The 17,420-nt window shown below is 49.9% G+C and overlaps 1 long non-coding RNA gene across 1 annotated transcript in view; it reads left to right on the top strand.

Annotated features, from left to right (window-relative positions):
* Nucleotides 1-17,420, top strand: part of LOC308063404 — a 314,414-nt gene that overhangs the window by 294,115 nt on the left and 2,879 nt on the right. The window contains exons 11-12 of the long non-coding RNA XR_013927953.1: nt 448-644; nt 1,799-16,646. This is a non-coding gene — a long non-coding RNA (uncharacterized lncRNA). The remainder of the gene's footprint in view (nt 1-447; nt 645-1,798; nt 16,647-17,420) is intronic.

Genomic DNA, 17,420 nt, shown 5'->3' with positions numbered 1-17,420 from the left:
GGACAGGAGAGTCCCTGCAGGAGGACTTGCAGTCTTGGTGGAAGATGCTCACTGTCTTGTCCATTGCTGATGTCCAGGAGGTCATTTGGTTTCTCATCCTGTGCTGCAAAGACAAGAGGAGGAAAGTGTTCCTCGGTCCACACAGGATTTCCCCTTACGAATTGCCTCATCTTGCTGATTGGGGAGGGGAAATAAGATCAAAATGCTTCTCTGACGTTTGAAATTGAGACCTTCTGCTGGGCCTCGAGCATCTGCAGAGATCAGAGCCCCAGTGCTGTCGTGCTGCCTCTTTGAACCAGGGGTGGGTTTCACCCCAGGCAGGAATATACACCTGGCTTCATGGCAGAGGGCTCAGCCTGCAGGTTGCAAAAGTACCGAGTTATTTTTACTCCTTTGATACTTGATCTACTATCAAAATAACTTATTTCTTTCTCTTTTGCTTCCTAGGAATCCCAAACAAACCTGCCACAGGCAGTAACATTCATTGATGAGGCACTGCCAAACCCCACCAGTTGTCCATGCACACATGGGGTCACGTCATCCCTTGCACAGCCCTGCGACTGCCGCCTTGCTTGGTGCAGCATTTCTTCCAAAGCTTTGTCCTGCAGCAGGAGCCATGTGGGTTTTGCAGTCCGGATGCTCAGGTTGGTAACAATGTGTTTATACATGCACTTGCTAAGAAATAAATACAAAAGCGTGACACTTTTAAGCGCTTGCTAGGGCTGTGACAAACACATTTTTCCCACAATTAGTAACCTGTGGATTAGGAAGCCATGATTTTTATCTATTTTTAATAGCATACAATGAGGACAGATTAGCATGAAACAATAATGCCATCACATGCTCTCAAAATCCTTCAGGCCAAGACTCCATCCAAGTTCAGCACATGTAGCAATGAGCTTTTCTGAGGAGGCTTGATGGTAAGAAGAGTTTTTTCTTGCTACCTTAGAAACTATAACTAGCAGGGTTGCATTTCTGGGGTTGTATGTAGACGTAAAACATCACAAAACAGCATTGTTCAGTTATTTACTCCATTATTAAGCTTGGCCCTCCATTCCCACAGAAACCTCAGGGTGTCTGGACTGCACCTGACACAGAGATGTCCTGCTGGAGCCACTTACCAGAGCTCCTCCTGGGTTTGATCCTAAGCCCATACCCTGGGCTAGGTCAATATTTCTGCATTTCCCAGTAGTTTCTTGTGCAGAGCATGGCTTCATGCTCGCTTTGCTATTCAAACCTGTCCCATCTGAACTCTCGTATATCCCTTTGCAAGCAATTGATGATTCAAACTGATCTGAATGGACACAAAGGCTTCACCCCTTTCCTACACTCCCAGGCTGGACCCTGGATATGTAATTTTGAGGGTGCAGGAGCCAGGAGACAGTAGGAAACTACCTCTCTCCTGCTCCTCTCTGCTCTGTCACTGGTTCAGCTGAGGCTTTCAGGGTCTGGAAATCCATCCTAAAGTTTCATAGCAATCTTTCTGGTGTCCTCCCTTGTCAGGCTGAGTCCCCAGAGCAAAGGGAAACAGTGGTAGTTCGCAGAGTGCATTGCCCTCTGCATCATGGTGATGGCATCCAGGGACCTGGAGGACAGGTCACAGGGAGGCAGAGAGCAGGCAGGACCAGGCACAGCTCCCGAGTCATGATGCTGTCCCTGCTGCCTTCTTTTCCCATCAGCAGTGTGAGACAGGCTCTCCTTTTCTGCTCAAACAATTGCTTGGATCAAAGTTTCGCAGCTACTCTTGCCATCCCAGAGTGCACTAAGGTATGGGTCATCCATGCTAATTTTCTCATAGGTAACTCGGTGTCTGAGTGGATCATTAGAGTCCAGGATGACTTGGGAGACACGTGGAAGCCAACATCTACCTGCCAGCTGCAGATGGGGTCCATCCACTTCAAGGCAGTAACATCTCAGGTCCAGACAGGCACCCAGGAGTGGCATCCTGGCAGGTGACTCCATCAGATGGTAAGAGATCAGAACTCTCCAGAGACTTTTCCTACACAAGGTTGCTGTCTTACATCCCTATTCCCTTATATTTTTGGCCCTTGGCCTGCCTGCTCAGCCTCTTTCTTTTGCCCCCAGCTCCCGAAGCAGCCCTGGGGGACAGCACGCTGTGTGCAGGTACCTCCTCACTGCCCATCTGCATTCCTGAAAGCAGTCCTACCAGGACCCGACGGCACTTGTAAATATTTTGTGAGGAAATACCCTGTTTAAACGTAGGGTGACACTAACTCCACCTTCTTTGTGTTCCCCCACATTCCCCAGCTCCGCTCACCAGCGCCGGCCCCTGAGACAGCTCTGCTGAAAGCAAATATGTCAGTCTTGACTGCACAGGGAATATTTTAAGGTTCTGAAAACAAAGTTTATTATAGCAAAGCTGCCAAAACTGTAACCACTGCCATGCTAAAATATCCTCTGCCTCCTACATTTGTAACGTGGGAGTCTTTTATATCCTCTTTACTGCTGCTGAACCATACATTTGTATTGGCAGCAGATGTATATAGACTGGGACCTATTTCAGTGTCATGCAAAAGAGCTTTTAGGTTAAAAGATATATTACAGCTTACTGGAAAGCTTGAAATTAACTGCACAATGATGCCGCATGAAGATAAAGAACCAGCAATTTTATTGAATTGCAATTTTATCCATATGGGCTGAAGGTTTGAACTATGTTAACATCTCCAAAGGTCTCCCTTTGCCAAATTAACTATTGCATTTGGGGCAACTGGTTGGAGACAGAAAAAAAGAGACCTGGTTTAACTGTTTCCCGAAAAGCACTGCCTCCTTCTCCACTGTATCAGAGTAACCCAAAAAGAAGGCAGCTGAAGCAGAGCCCCTGCTCTGTGCTGGCCAGCGCGAGGGCTGCAGGGAGGGCATCGCTCTCAGCACCGTGGCAGGAAAGGCTCAGCCAGTGCCTGCAAGCTCAGCTGCGGTTATTGTTAATACCAAGCCCATAAATGTGAGTATTTCAGTGGTCAAATTCCTCTGCGGTGCTGACAGACCTCTTACAGGCGGCACCAAAGGTGTCCTCGGATGGCCTAGGATTTCCTTGGGTATCTGGCAGTGGCAGGCAAAGAGTTAACAATGGAAAAATATGTATAGGTTTAGGGGAAGAATTTTTTTCTAATATATGTTTTTTGCTTCACATCTGAGCTCTTGGCACAGCATCCCCCGCCTCTAATCACACCTTATAACTGCAGTTTAAATCAAAACCCGCAAGGCTGGACCAGTTGGATCCAGTTTCTATTAAGCCATTTGATCTGCGACTGAGCAGACTTGCTGTCACCACGCCAGTCCCCTGCCTGCGCCTCTACATAATGAGGCTCCCGCGGCAGCCGCTGCTCCCCGCTCAGCGCAGGGAAACCATGAAATGCCGGGTCAGGATACATCCCCCCCGCACTGCCCCCCCCCAAGCAGCTGGATGGTGAAGCATGGCCAGCCACTGCCCCAGTGCAGGGAGGAGGCTCTTGCTGGACACCTTAAAAGCTCTGGCCATTTAATAGGTTAAAAAAATAATAATAATTAAAAAAATTTAAAATTTCCAAGTTAAAGCAAAATCCCCTTTTTGTTCCTCGCTGTAATTTGTTCAGACATTAAATCCTTAAAGATAGTGGTTAGGGGTTTTGCTGTTTTGTGCACTACACAGCCATGGATGGTATGTGGCTGCCTTTAATAAGAGATGAGCTCTCATCCTCTCCGTGGCGCATCGCTTCCTCAACAGACCGTGAGCTGGAGCCACAGCTGATAAAACCACACGGGCCCCGTTTTGCTCTCTGCTGATATTAGTAAGGGAGCTGATAGACTTCAAAAAAAAGTCACTGTTTATTCCTTAAATCACCATTCCCACTGATGCACACATCGGCAGTAGGAAGGAAATGGTCTCAGACACAATCTCAGCTGCCCCTGTCCTGTCAATCACTGCTCCTGGGATTTGTGTACGCAGGGCAGGTGGACGGAGGGAAGCAATGGCTCAGCATCCAGGACTGCACCACCAGGCTTCTGCTTTAGCTCCTTTTTGCAGCCATTTTGAACACTGGATAAAGCAGGAAAAATAGCATGCAGTCATATAAATCCAAGCCAGTGTCCTAAGTCAGATGTGTTTGAAAGCAGAACTGCAGCTGTGACAGGCAAGGAGTGTATTCGCTAGCATTTCCTGCTCTTTTAAACTGATCTTTTAAAAAGCACTGGTTTGAATGGGAAATTTGCTTGGGTCAAACTGTTGAGGACTTACTCTATTAGTGGTATTTTTTTCCTTTCCCTTCATGTGTCAATGAACCGCACGAGATGGCTGCAGACTCTGAACTCTGAATCCCCATTCATGGACTCTGAGCTCCTGAGGTTGATTTTACCACTTCAGTAATAGGGAAAATTATGTGAACTGGTGACAGAAGCAAGTTAAATATGAGTGGAGAGAAATACAGCTCCAGAGCCAGGTTACTGCTTCAGACAAGGCTGCAGCAGGCGACAGTGCCCTGCTCTCCCAGCAGAGACGGCTGCAGTGAAATAACCCAAGAGGTCCTGGATAAAATTAATTGAGTTAATTAATTAAGCAGCTGTGGCATGGCTATTTTCTCTGCATGCTCTGGCTCTTAGTCCTCCTCTCCAAGGGGAGAAAGTGTCATTGAACCCATTTAATGGCAATGCTGGTTCTCCAAAACAGAGGTTGTCACCCTTGGTGTCCCACCAGCTCTGAGATACTCATTGCAGGTGCATGAGCCTCAGCCAGGACTGAGGACTTTTAGACCTTGTGGCAACACTTTCTAGATGCAGAGAATCAGAGAAGGAAATATTCTGCAGAGTTTCGATGTTACTGCCTGCAGAGGGGTGGCGTTGCCTTCCTTTCGCCTGCTGTGAGCCTGGGATGGGGACACGGTGCTGGGTGGCACCTGTGAGAGGAGGGCGGGCTGGGTGCACACAACGTGCTTCAGACTCTCAAAACTGATGTAAACTCAGAGCTTCACTCTCCTTCTTTTACGTGCAGCCTGGAAGTCACTGAGTTGTGGATCAGCCACGTAGCTGATGGAAATGCTGCTGCTGGCCCATGGATGGAGGGTTTGGGGTGGGTTTTTTTTTTCCAGCCAACCCATTCAGGAAAGAATAAGCTTTTATTTTCTTAGCCATCACTTTTTGCAGCATGTGTCAAGCTAACAATGGCTGGGTATTCCTATGAGGCTGTAAAATAAGCTCATTCATCCTTTCTCTCTATTTGTTGTAGGGAGAACAAAACAAAAAAAAAGGGGGGGGGGGGGGGGGAGGGAAGAAAAATTCTACTGAGCTACTGTTTGCTTTCCAGACGGAGCCTGTGGTATGGCGCCAGTGGCCAAGCACTGCTCTGGGTCAAACATGAAGGCAACACGCCGTTTGTTCCCTCAGCCTCATGGCTGCAGAGCGAGGGAGAAGGCAGGAATGTCAGTGGGAGCCTCTTGTGGGCTCCTCCTGGCCAAGGGGAGCTTCCCTCCCGCCACCTTTGCCACAGCTCTGTAATTTCCAGCCGAATCATGTTAACCACGGACTGTGCATGGAGCAGGGCTGGGGTTTCAGTCCATGGCCACCCTCCCATTGAGTCAGGGCTGGATCACCCCCCCACATCAAGCGCAAAGGGCCACGGTGCTGCTGGAGATGCAGTGGTGGTGGTGGTGGGAGCTCAACCTGCATCAGCAGTGGGGAGGGACGGGGGATGCTGTCACTTGGCATGTGATGGTGTCCTGATGTTTCATGCACTGAGATACAGTAGGGGTTGGGGGGGTAGACAACAAGCTGACATCTATGTCTCTGGAAAGACAGACAGTGAACAAGTTGCCTGACTCCCTGAGAAAGGGCTTGGTGGAGGAGTTTGGGTGCTACTCCAAAACTCCCTGCTGGTGACAGGAGACTGGTGAGGGCAAAATCTCCAGTGTGGCTGTGGGAGAAGGACAGCAGCACTGCAAACAGCTTTACCTGCCAGGAGCAAAGTGCTAGAGAAAGTATATCCAAGCATTTGGAAAATCTTTTGGGATTTTCTGGGAAAAGTGTGGTTGAGTACGTGGCCATCCTGGAGAGCCACAGGAGCAGCAGCTGAGTACCTGCAGCTGCAGGTAGAGGTGGCCGTGCACTGACATGAGACCTGATGCACTTACGGCCCAAATTTCCAGCGCTCATGAGCAACCGCTGAAATCCTGATGGCCAGTCTTAGCTGAAAAGCAGACCTCACCAAAAATCAGGTGAACTCATGGGCATTCGGACTGAGGCACTTAAAACAGGGGCGTCTTGTCACTTGTTAGATGTCTGCTCAGCTACCAGCTCTGCCTGTGTCGCTTCCCGCTAGAGACTGTGCTGATGGGCTTGAAATTTCTAGGGGGAAAGGAAGTTGTGGGTGTTTAAAATAAAGGCAAAAGCCTGGAGAAGAAATGGTCTTGAGAGGAATTGGGCTAGACTGGATTGGACTGGAGGAGCAGTATTAATCTTCACCTGGTGATTTTCCCCCTTTCCATGGAGAGTCCAAGAAACACCAGCTCCCATTGGCGCTGCAGCTGTCTTGAAGGTCTTGAGATGTCAGACATCAAACCCCACCCCACTTCTTTCCAGGTTTGAGGAGATGCTTTATTTTGACTAATCTGGGCTAACCCATGGGCTTTGCCACCAGGCAGGTCTGGCTGGAGCTGCTCGGCCTGGAGATGAAGTCCAAAAGCAGGAATCACACCTGGGGAGAAGGAAGACTACGGGAATGGGTTAGGAAGGGAAGGAATGGAGCAGACATTCTTCCCATCTTTCCAGCAGGTTTAGGGCCTATTCTTTGGTTTTACTGGCCCAAAAGCAGAGCAACCACCCATCCTGCTGAATTCCGCCCAAATTCTCCCGTCGCAGCATGACCAGTATGAATGCCAGCAGCTGGAAGACTGAAATAGCAACTACCATTGCTTAGGCCCCACTGATTTGTCCTGTGGTTTTTCCATGTCCTTTAATCTCCAGTAAATAATCCCTCGCTTCCTTGTGGTCTTTCTAATTCCATGCTCTGTGCCGGCGCTTCCTGTAAACAGCGGGGCTGGTGGCCCGTGCGTGGCCACCGCCGTGTAATTGAGGCTCTCCCCAGCTGTGCAAAGGGCATGTGACAGGGCTGTTTTTCAGGCTGGATGTGGCTGTGTCCAAGGGCTAAGTGATGGAAATGCCTGCTTCTCCTCTCCATCCAGCCGAGAGAAGTCAGGGCTGGCTGTAAGGAGGCTGGTGAATAATACAGGTGCAAAACCAGCACGTGTGAGAGCATCAGGTCCTGGCACCTGAAGAATTGTGCCGTCTGGCCTCCAGCAATCATCATTAGGCCAGGTCTTGGAAGAAAATTGGGACTAAATTATGGACGATGAGGTCCCTCCAGCACATTTGCACTGGTGCTTGCTCTTCTGTGCAGTAGCCACGTCCATGCAGAAGCCATGACCAGACCTTGCTGAGCCCTTAACTGCCACATCTCTTGTCTAAGCTTTTGAGTGGAGTCCCAAAATCAAAGAAAGAGATGAAGGGCCTGTACTGAAGGAAGGCCCTTCCTGACGTTTGTTGCCACACAGGCTTGATCCTTTGCACTCTTGTAGGTAAAAGGCCTCCAGATCCTCTGACAGCAAGGAGAAGGCATTTTTCCAACCAAAACATCTTCAGCTGCTTTATGAGTCCAGTAGCTGTAGGATTTGGGTATCAGATACCCATCCTCAAGTCTAAGGGAATTTATTTTCCCCAGGTGAGTTTGTGTTAAAACAATGGGGGATCAACGAGGGTTGTGGCAAGAGCTGGGCGGCACTTTTTAGGTGGCACAGCTTTTCCTCCTGCCTGAAAGTTCATCTCTCTGGGTTTCTGTTGACCAGCGGATCCCTCCACAGATACCTGAGTGTCCAACAAACCATTTCTGCAGGAACATCTTTGCTCCCAAGTTACCTTGGCCTCTCACTTGTAGTTATCCTGGTCATCCCTGTGCATGGGGCACTTGCACATGCCTGGCTGGAAGATGATGGTGTGAGTGTGCTTGCAGAGGTGGTTCTGGAGACGGTTGGGTGCAATCCTGTCAGCCCTGCCAATATCTGCAACTTGCAACATTAATGCTTGCGTGTTTACACGGCCGTAGGAGGGGTCCTGTAACGAGACCCTTCACACGTGCTCCTTCCCACCATAGCTGCTTCTATCTATGATTTCTATCTCCAGGTTTCGATCCATTGGCTATGTCAAGTAAGTCCCAATTTATTTATTTTCTTTTCATAAGCTCCCCACAGCCAACCGTGACAGCCAAGGGAAAACTGCTCAGCCTTTCAGCATTAACGTCTCAATTACCAGAGCACTGACATCTTCCATATGAGGGCTGCACACGTGCGTGTTGGTACTCCTCAAAGTATTTCGGGAGCTGAAGCGTAAGCAGGGACTCAGTTTGACATTGTGTTGGGAGCACTGATAAAAATTCTGGGAGGGAAAGGCCAACCTCAATTTGTGTCTGTCATCTTGTTTAGGGTGGGATAGTCAATAGCAAATATGTAGTAGAGCTAAGTTTTTCCGTTAAATGCTAATGACCCCTTTGCATCTTGCTGTGGTGCTTGTATTACAGGGGATTGTGTGCATCCTGCAGCTGGCTGAGGCACTGAGACACGAGCAGTAGGTGTCCTGCTCCACATGCTCCGGTGTTGACTAAGGGAAGCTGGGATGGCTGATGCGAGGAAGCAGGTGGGAAATTTGGGGTTCTGGCTGCCCACACAGCTCCAGGATGACTGAATGTTGGCAGAAGCTATCCTAGAGCATCCCATGGAGATCAGATGGGGAAAGATAGTTTCCTCACCACTCAGAGGACTGGGAATTGTTGGCTTTTTTCATGACCACCCTTCCCTTACAAAGCAGATGCCGCACTACCACCAGGCTGAGCTGTTGGCTGAAACACAGCCTTATGTGAAATCAGACTAAAACAAAACTTCTACAAGCTGTTAGGTGGTTCCCTGAGCCCTCTTGAAAGCATTCACAGGTGGGGATGAAATTATCCCATTCTGTATGTATGTCATGGACATCCCTGGCTTCAGGCTGACCGTGTGCCTCCACCACTCCATTTTTTCCAACAGTGGGGATGTGAGAAGCCTCAAGAGGGGCAGAAAGGCTTTGCCTGGGCAGCAGTAGGAGCCCTGGAGACCTGAGGCCAATAATCCCTGCCTGGAGCTGGTCCCTTTGGCTCCAGGCACTGCTGAGTTTGCTAGTGGAGAAAACCACTGCATTGGATCAAACCACTGTTAAAGAAGACTTCACAAAAGTGAATAGCTAGTGGTCAAGAAGAGCTGCCAGACTCCTGCTTTCTCAGTAACTAATAAAAGTGCTTTTTAACACAATTAATGTGATGCCTTGCTAAAGACTGAAGGAAACTGGAATTGAGACATTTGTATTTTGACAGACTCAGTGGAAAACTTCTGTTCAGACCGGTAGGAATGAAACCAATAAATTTCTGAAGAAACTTTCTGAATTCAGCCTTCAAGATAATAGATAGGCTGTTCTGACTGCGGATAAATAAACTCTGTTTTTATAAGTGTTTAAAGACCTTCGGGATGACGAAGTGGAACATACTTCAAGTCTCCAAAGATGGGAAGTGGCTTCTGAGTCAAATGCCCTCCCGTGCCAGGGCTCATATTTTAGACTGCGATCACTCTTTTGTGACTTGTTGACAGGTTTTTTGTTGTACTTTGAAGAAAAAAAGGGAAAACGTCCCAGGCTGAAAATAGCAGTGAAACATTCCCCAACTGGCCAACCTGTTCTTCAAGAAAACTTCCCAGGGAACATAAAGCCCCAGCAGCAGCCCCGAAAATGCCAGCTAAGAAACGGCAGGTCAAGTGATAATTGGGGTGAAAAACACTACTTCGAGTGACAACAGCCCCTGCCTGAGCATTGCTAATCCTTCCTCTTGTGGTGAAGGTGATGACCTGAGGAAGGAAGGTTTGGTTCCCACCAGGAAATGCTTATAGGGTGGACTCTCAAGACGGGAAAGGTGGGAGCAACTCACTCCTGTTTTGCCTCCCTCTCTTGTGAGGAACATCCCTACTTGCGGTTCCTACCCTCCCTGGCAGTGGCTGCAGCCATCCCAGAGGCAGATGGTGAAAAGGCTGGACCACAGCTCATGGCCATCTGGAAAAGAAGGGCAGGTCTCTGCATCTGTGCAAGCCTGGGGCTTAATTCTGCCAACAAAACCAAAAGTGATGCAACCCAGAACCATGTGCGGCGAGCAACACTGAAGCATTAGCACTAAGCTTTGCTTGCTTTGTTCTCCTGCGTATCTACTGCCTGATGTGGACTGTTGGGTGCATTGGACAGAGGCCAGCAGAATGTGCTTTATTTGAACTGAATATAAAGTCATGTTTCTGGAGGGAAAAAAAGATGAGTCACATATACAGGGTGAAGCCCAAACCAGGCTGATGGGCTCTGAATGGAGGTGGGTGCCTGCAGTGGCACGTGGCCAAAGGATAGTCCTGGCACAGGGGCGGCAGTGATGTGCCTTGAGGTCAAGCATCAGTGCGACGACCAAGTCACTGAGGCTCAGAAAAGAGGCACCAGAACATTCCAAGGGCTGGCTCAAGGAGCTCCATCTCTCTGGTTTCTCAAAAAGAAAAGGAAGGGATAGCAGATCAGAGCCTGTGATGTACAAAGGCGACAGAAATGGGGGAGTAATGGGAGGTGAAGCCCTACAAGATAGCTGGAAATGGGCACCCAAGGAATCCAGCCTGTGAAAAAGGCTCCATTATTTAAAAGTCAATTTTAAATTGACTTTTTATTAATCAGGGAAGTAACTTAGCAAGGCTTGTGCTGATCCTCTGCTGCTGAGAATGTTTTGATCAAGACTTGATTCGCAAAGCAGATGCTCTCATTCGTGTGGAAATAAATTCATGTCTGAACTACCCCAGGGAGGAGCCTGGATGGCTGCAGCAACCCACCCTGCCATCGCAACTGGATTAGGGAAAGGCAGGCTGTCCTTGCCAGGGAGCCAAGGGGGAGCAGCGAAGGGTCTGGAGGAGGTGCTGAGGCTTTGACTAGTGTGCGGAAGATTGCCCAGGAGCATGAAGACGCAGCAGCGTCCCTCCAGCTCGGCACGTGGGCCGCCCTGTGCCTCTGCTGCTGCCTCAGCAGCACCTCTCGGGCTCTGGCTGCTGGTGGGAGGGCAGAGGGGGTCTTTTTCCTAGCAGGGGAGGGGAAAGAAGTCTGCTTGCAATTAAGCAGCTCACACTCTGCCTGGCTGTGGGAAACGTGTGCTCCTGCCACCAGAGACACCACAGTTGCTACAGCAACTGCAAAGCACTGAGACGCACCAACACCCTCCCTCTGCCACCCTCCACCACCCCCCACCCCACCCCCGATCAGGCGGAGCAGGGAAGGTGATGATGAGGAGACAACCAGCTCGTAGGGATGACCCTCGGCACTCAGGGACAGGGCTGCCACTTGCTCTGCTCCTGTCCTGCCACGGCCGGTGCCCCAGCACCGCTGTACTCCCATCGGTCCTGCTGAGTGCTTGGACTCCAGGTGGGAGCTGTCAGGGTGGGGATGTGATGCTGGGGATGCTGTGGGGACCACCGCACCCCACAGAGCAGGGGGCAGTGGCAGGCTTAAACTGAGCTGTGCCTGCAAGCACCTGCCATCTCATTGCTATTTAAGTCTGTGGTTCCCAGCACTGTGCCATCCTGCCTTGGTAAAAGCACATGGTTTCCCCTGGTGCTCCTCTCTTAAATATTTAATGGTGGGAGGAAGAGCTGCTTTAAGAAACAGTTCAGTGCTTCCATCCAAACAGAAGGTTGATTCAGGTGGCCGGAGCAGACATGAAAAACCTTGAGCTGCAATTTTTCAGGATCCTTCTGCTATTGAAGCGGTGGCAGCATGATGATGCAGGGGAGAGGGGAAGGAAAGGTGTTTCAGATGCCGGGACAAAGTAAGGACTCCTGGGGGTCTGTTCTGCATCCTCTTCCTGACTCTGTGCCACTGTGGCTTGATTTCTCACACTAAAAAAAACCTCAAAGAGGCTTCAGGTTTGGAGCTTTAGTGGAAAATGCTTGAAGATCACCTACCCCCAGATCTTAGCCAGCCATTCTGTCCTCCCCACCACCTCTGGATGCATCAGGTTTGCCAAGTGCCAAGGGTATAACACAGATATAAAGGCATCCACCTGCCAGAGACTTCCTAAGGATTTGTTGGAGTTCACAAAGTGGTTTGAAAAGCCTGGATCAAATCACTGTGGAAGGAAATGTGTTCTAATGCCAGCCAAATCATAAATCAGGCCATCCTTAATACAAATGACTGCTTGAGATGAGGATGATCAGGGAGAGAGCTGTGCTGCTTCGTTCAGCAGTCCCATGTCCCAATGCACCCACTCCTATGGGGACCAGCTCAGTTATTGACAGTATTCAGAGCAAACCTGTGTCTACCCAGATGCCCTGCACCTGTGCATCAGGGAGTAGGATGCCAGCAGGGCTAATGGACGTGTTGCTACAGCCCATGTTATCTTATCTTCCTATTAAAGCCCATTTCCCTGCAGGGCGGCTGGTGGCAGGCTGAAATCTGTGGCCTTAAGCACCATTTCCAGAACAGGCTGGGCACAAGCACTATTTAAACCAGTAAAATGTCCCAGGCACGATATACATGGTGGTCTGCACCAGGCTGGGGCTCAGAGAAACAAAGCCAAAAAACATATACAAAGTGGTGTTAAAATGCAAGTTTTCTTAGTGGAAACTGTGAACTCCGCAACAAAGCTGTTTGCCAGTCCCAGCCCCTTGCCATGCAGCTGTAGTGCAATTAGGTTTTCATTTGAATTATGTGCAAATGAGGGTGCCAGTCATTTCTCAGCACTGACTTTGTGAAAGGGCAGTGCTTCTGGGCTGCTCAATAATTTATGTCCTTAATATCAGAGGACAGCATCTGTGGAACTTCCTATTGCTGCCACCCAGGATAAGAAGCAACCTTCCAGGACAGATGGGCTGATAGCAGTGAGCCCTGAGAGCGTGCATGGAGCGCACCAAGAGGCATTCGCATTAGCGGTTTTGATGGAGATCTGATTTCTTAATTAGCACAACCTTCTGTAAAGATCCCAGTACAAAACCGTGGCTAAAATCAACCAGCAGAGGCTAGGCTGCACCCTAAAAATCAAGCAGCAGATGCAGCTGGGCAGATTTCTGAGCATCTAAAAGCAGGAAAAGAAATAGCGCAAGATCTGCTTGGTACTGCAGAGGGGAGGATTTCACTGCTGCCGAGCGAAGCGTGCAGCTATCCGCATGCCAGGAAAGCCGAGACGGCCCGGTGGCTGAAGCAGGTAATCTGGCCAAAGGAAAGCATGGGGGGGTGCAGGGGAGCACCACCAGCTTGCAGAAATTAGAACTGATTTACCATCCTATCGATTTCTGGGTACTGGTCAGGGAAGGGAGATTTTTAACCAAATGCTTAGAAACATAATGGTAGCTTCCAACTAGGCTGGTGTTCAAGCATTGCACTGCTCTTCTGCCATCTCCAGCAGGCAAACGGCTCCCGTGCTCACAACCATACCTGGTAAGACATGTAAGACAAAGTGCTGGGCGCAGCAGGTATGATGCCCATACTGGACCAGGTCTCACGCATTTTCCTTGGCAGCAGTCTGGTCGCCTGCCCAAGACTCCACCCTAGCTCCTTCTGTTCCGGGGGGTAAAAAACTCCTGAGGCTTTGGTGATGGAGCCGTAAGAGCGAGTCCAGCCATGTCGGGCCGCATCCTGCCCTGCTGAAATCCATGAGGGAGCCACTATATTGACACAATCAGCTGTTCCTCAGAAAAATATTAAACTTGGGCAAGCAGCTTAGTAAACGCCTGAACTGCTAGAAACTGGTAAAGTGCCAAAAGGAAGGTTTCTTTTTACTCTTTCCCTAAATATTTACTCCCAGCAGGGACAGCGGCAGCAGCCACGGGTGGAGGGGTCTCTGCACTGCCCTGGGCAGCTTGGTAACTGCTAGCAGAGCATTGCGTATCGCTGGAAATCCTGCAAGGGATGTCTTTGTCCCAGGAGGTGTTCTGAAACCCATCTCCTAATGCAAGTCAAAGGAGAATGCCAGCACATTAGCTCCCCTTCTTGCTTCTGTGTCTTCTATGTTAACAATGGAAGTTTTGGAAGCCACCAGCTGGGATATTAGTCAAAAACCCCAAGCCACCTCACCCAAGAGAATAACCCACACCTGAACTGAAATGAATGTGCCTTGCCATCTGTGCCTCTTTGGGCTGGGGTCCGAAAGCTCAAGCCTTTCCCACGCAGAAAGTTTCTGGTCCTGGAAAGCCCTGACCCCCCACTCCAGGGCCCCCCTCGGCCACCACCCCCACACACATGTTCATTAAGCAACAGAGGGTTAATGTGCTTCATTTACTGAAGCTGTCGATATTGTGTGAGCATTATTTTAATGGCTGCTTCATTTATTGCAGTGCCCATTGGGCAATTAGCAAACCCTTCCCCACTGTATGTGAGCTTCCAGCACGGGATCTCACTTTAGCTGAGAAAAGTACAACCCTGAGCATGACCTCCCACATGCAGGGCTGCTGCTCGGGTCAGGGTCCCTGTAAGCATCTTTCCCCCAGCCATCGCTGCGGCTATGGGCAGCGTACCCGCTGTGCCCAGCTGCATGGACAGCTGGTCCAGGCGTCATTTTAAATGTGTGCAAAACCCTAGCGCAGCCCAGGGCAGAAAGGGTGGCACTTGCAAACATCTACAATCAGCTTAATTGTAGGTATTTTTCTGTCCCCATTCCCACTGCCCTGGGGAATTGCCCTGTGCCAGCTCTTCCCCAACGAATGTCACTGCTTGACACCAGAGCTTTGGGTGATGCCCGTAACTGAAGTGCTGCCACTTCAGAGCCACAGCCCTGGATGCTCCAGCATATTGCCCTCCTGGGGAAAAGGCAATGGATGCCATAGGAGACACACGTGTTGGAGCCACCAACGCCTGCCATCGTTCCTTCTCTCAGTGCTGGAGCCTTCCACCTTCGGCATCACCGCTATGCCTGACCCACAACTCCTCAAATCCAGGCAGGGTCTTGCTGTGGGACCAAGCTCCCGTTGCTCCATCCATTCCCAAGCTCCCTGAAGTGAGCCTGAAACTCCTCTCATCCCAAGGCTGCACCACTTGTTGCTTTCTCAATGCATTTCAGGTCCCGGATGATTTAAAATTGTGTTGATTTTATTTATTTCAGCTTCAAATGGACTTGAGGAGGACACCAAGCTAGACAAGAGTCCTCAGGCCAGGACACACTTGCCGAGGTAGAGACAGGCAACTATTCAGCTCCTGCAATGAGGCCAGCGAGGCGGTTTGTCCCCACATCCACCCAGGCAATGCAAAGTGGGAATGAAACCATTCCCTAGGAGTAACCCAAAAACAAACGAAAAGTGGGTCTGCATGGAAAGTCCCCAGGGTGAAGCAAAATAAGGAGCCATCGCCTGTGTGTATCAACACATAAAATACACTGGCACGTAGCCCACCTTTAACAGGGGATCCCTCCATTTTTAACATCTCAAGTTGCAGCCAGACATTCAAATGCTGGGACATTTTCTTGGGAAATGTCTGGAGCTGGGCCACAGCACAACGCAGGCTGGGAGGGCTACGGAGCTTAATCAACCTGCTCAGCATTCTTGCTTGCTTCGATCCACATGCCGTACAGGCCTACAATGCTTTTATTGTACAGAAAACAAAGCTCTTGTGCTTGAATGTAGCAGCTACAGTATCACGGTCTTGCCTTAACTGGAGGCTCCTCAAGTGATTTAAGTCATCCCTGTCTCTGGTGATAAAGAGTTGCCAGGGTTAAGAGAGATCTTCCTCTTTTTTTAATCTTTTTCTATCCTTCCGCTTAATTTGCAGCCAGAAAAAAAGAGGTGTTTACACGCAGGGCCTAGTTATTAATATCTTTTGGGGATAGCAGCCCTGGTTGTATTTCCAGCATGAAACCAATCGCAATTTTTCAAGGTTTTTGGTGGTGTGCTTGGCTGCTGATCCTGTCTCCGACCCCGATCCTGTCTCGGACAGAGATTGTCCCTCCCTGCTTGCCCAGCTTCTCCAGGGTGCCGGGGCTGCCTTGGATGGTGGATTTTAGAGTCCCCAGTTGATCTGGCCCCACACAATGCAGCCCCGTGCATCAGCGGTGGATTTCCAGCCTCCAGGAGGAGGTTTGCTGACTTACCTTGCTGATGAAAAACACCTCGGCTGCTGCTGCATCTCATCGGCGCAGGGCTTGGGACATGCAGCCCTCTTTTACGCAGGGTCATTAATTCACTCCCACCAGTGAAGCACTTTGAAGATGAGATGTGCTACGTGAGTGCTAAGAATTATGGGGTTTATGTCTGTTGGTTAGAGGTGCAGGAGGTAAAGGCAGAGCTGGGGGCCCTCACACGCTGCCTGCTGCCCTGTCTCCGGCAGCATGGACAGCCCTTTCCTAAAGGTTTGGAAAGGGTTTGCATGCATGCTCTTTCTGAAACCCCCAAATCAGGCTGCCAGCCAGGGTTTCAGCCCTGCTCAGAGGAAGTGCAGGGTGCAGCATCTGGCAGGATCAGGCCCTGCTTATCTCCTTCCCCCTCCCCAGCTCTGCTTGAGCAATAACCTACTTTCTTGCTTTGCAGAAAAAACATCTTGGATTACATTGCTGCAAATGAAAGGTTTCCGTCATGGTATCAGATGAGCTGCAGGTAAGCAGCAAGTTTAATGTCAGCTTTTTTGGCAGCTTCTTTATTCCCCCTCCGCTTTGCACAAACAAGCCATCTTTGTGTGGAAGTTCGTTTTCCTTTTTAGCCACAGCATTTGTCATCATGGCTTCCCAGTAATCCTCTCTGTGCAGATAAAGGAGAGCTGGCAGCCAAACTGGATCCCTCACCTCGACCAGCCTGCTGCCCGCTCCAAAACCAGCGGCCAGCTCTCCCCTCCGTCACAGCCCCCCGGCACTGAGGAGAAGGGCCGGAGCTGTGCCCACATGACAGATCCTAAATCCCAGAGTGACACTCAATCAGCCTTAACTACATCTTAATCAGCCCCATGCAATTAAGACGCAGGCATCAAAACCCCAGAGCCAGGAGGTTCTGGGATGGCATAGTGCCTTTCTGCTTTCATTAGGAAAATCAGGGGCATCCTCCACCAAACTCCAGACTGGGATACAGGGAGGGAAAAAAACTTCCAATCACTTTGGCTGCCTCCGTCCTTTATGTGTTCATTCTATTTTTGGCCTCGCAAGGCTCTCAGACCAACATATCTAAACACTGTATCACTTTATATTAAAAAAAACACAACGAACCCCCCACAAAACCCTTTGGATCAAAGCCTGACATGGGCCAGGCTGTGCACCCTGTGGGTTGCCAGAATGGGACCCTGCTGAGGATCACCCTGCTCCAGTTTAACCAGCGAGGGCAGGAGAAGGGGCTGGCTGTGCCAGGCGCAGCAGCACCCACCTTCACAGCCCCACGCCCAGC

This window comes from Falco punctatus, assembly GCF_963210335.1.
Source record: "Falco punctatus genome assembly, chromosome: 4".
NCBI classification, from domain to species: domain Eukaryota; kingdom Metazoa; phylum Chordata; class Aves; order Falconiformes; family Falconidae; genus Falco; species Falco punctatus.
The sequence above is the reverse complement of the archived record's forward strand: the minus strand, read 5'-3'. Positions and strand labels throughout refer to the sequence as shown.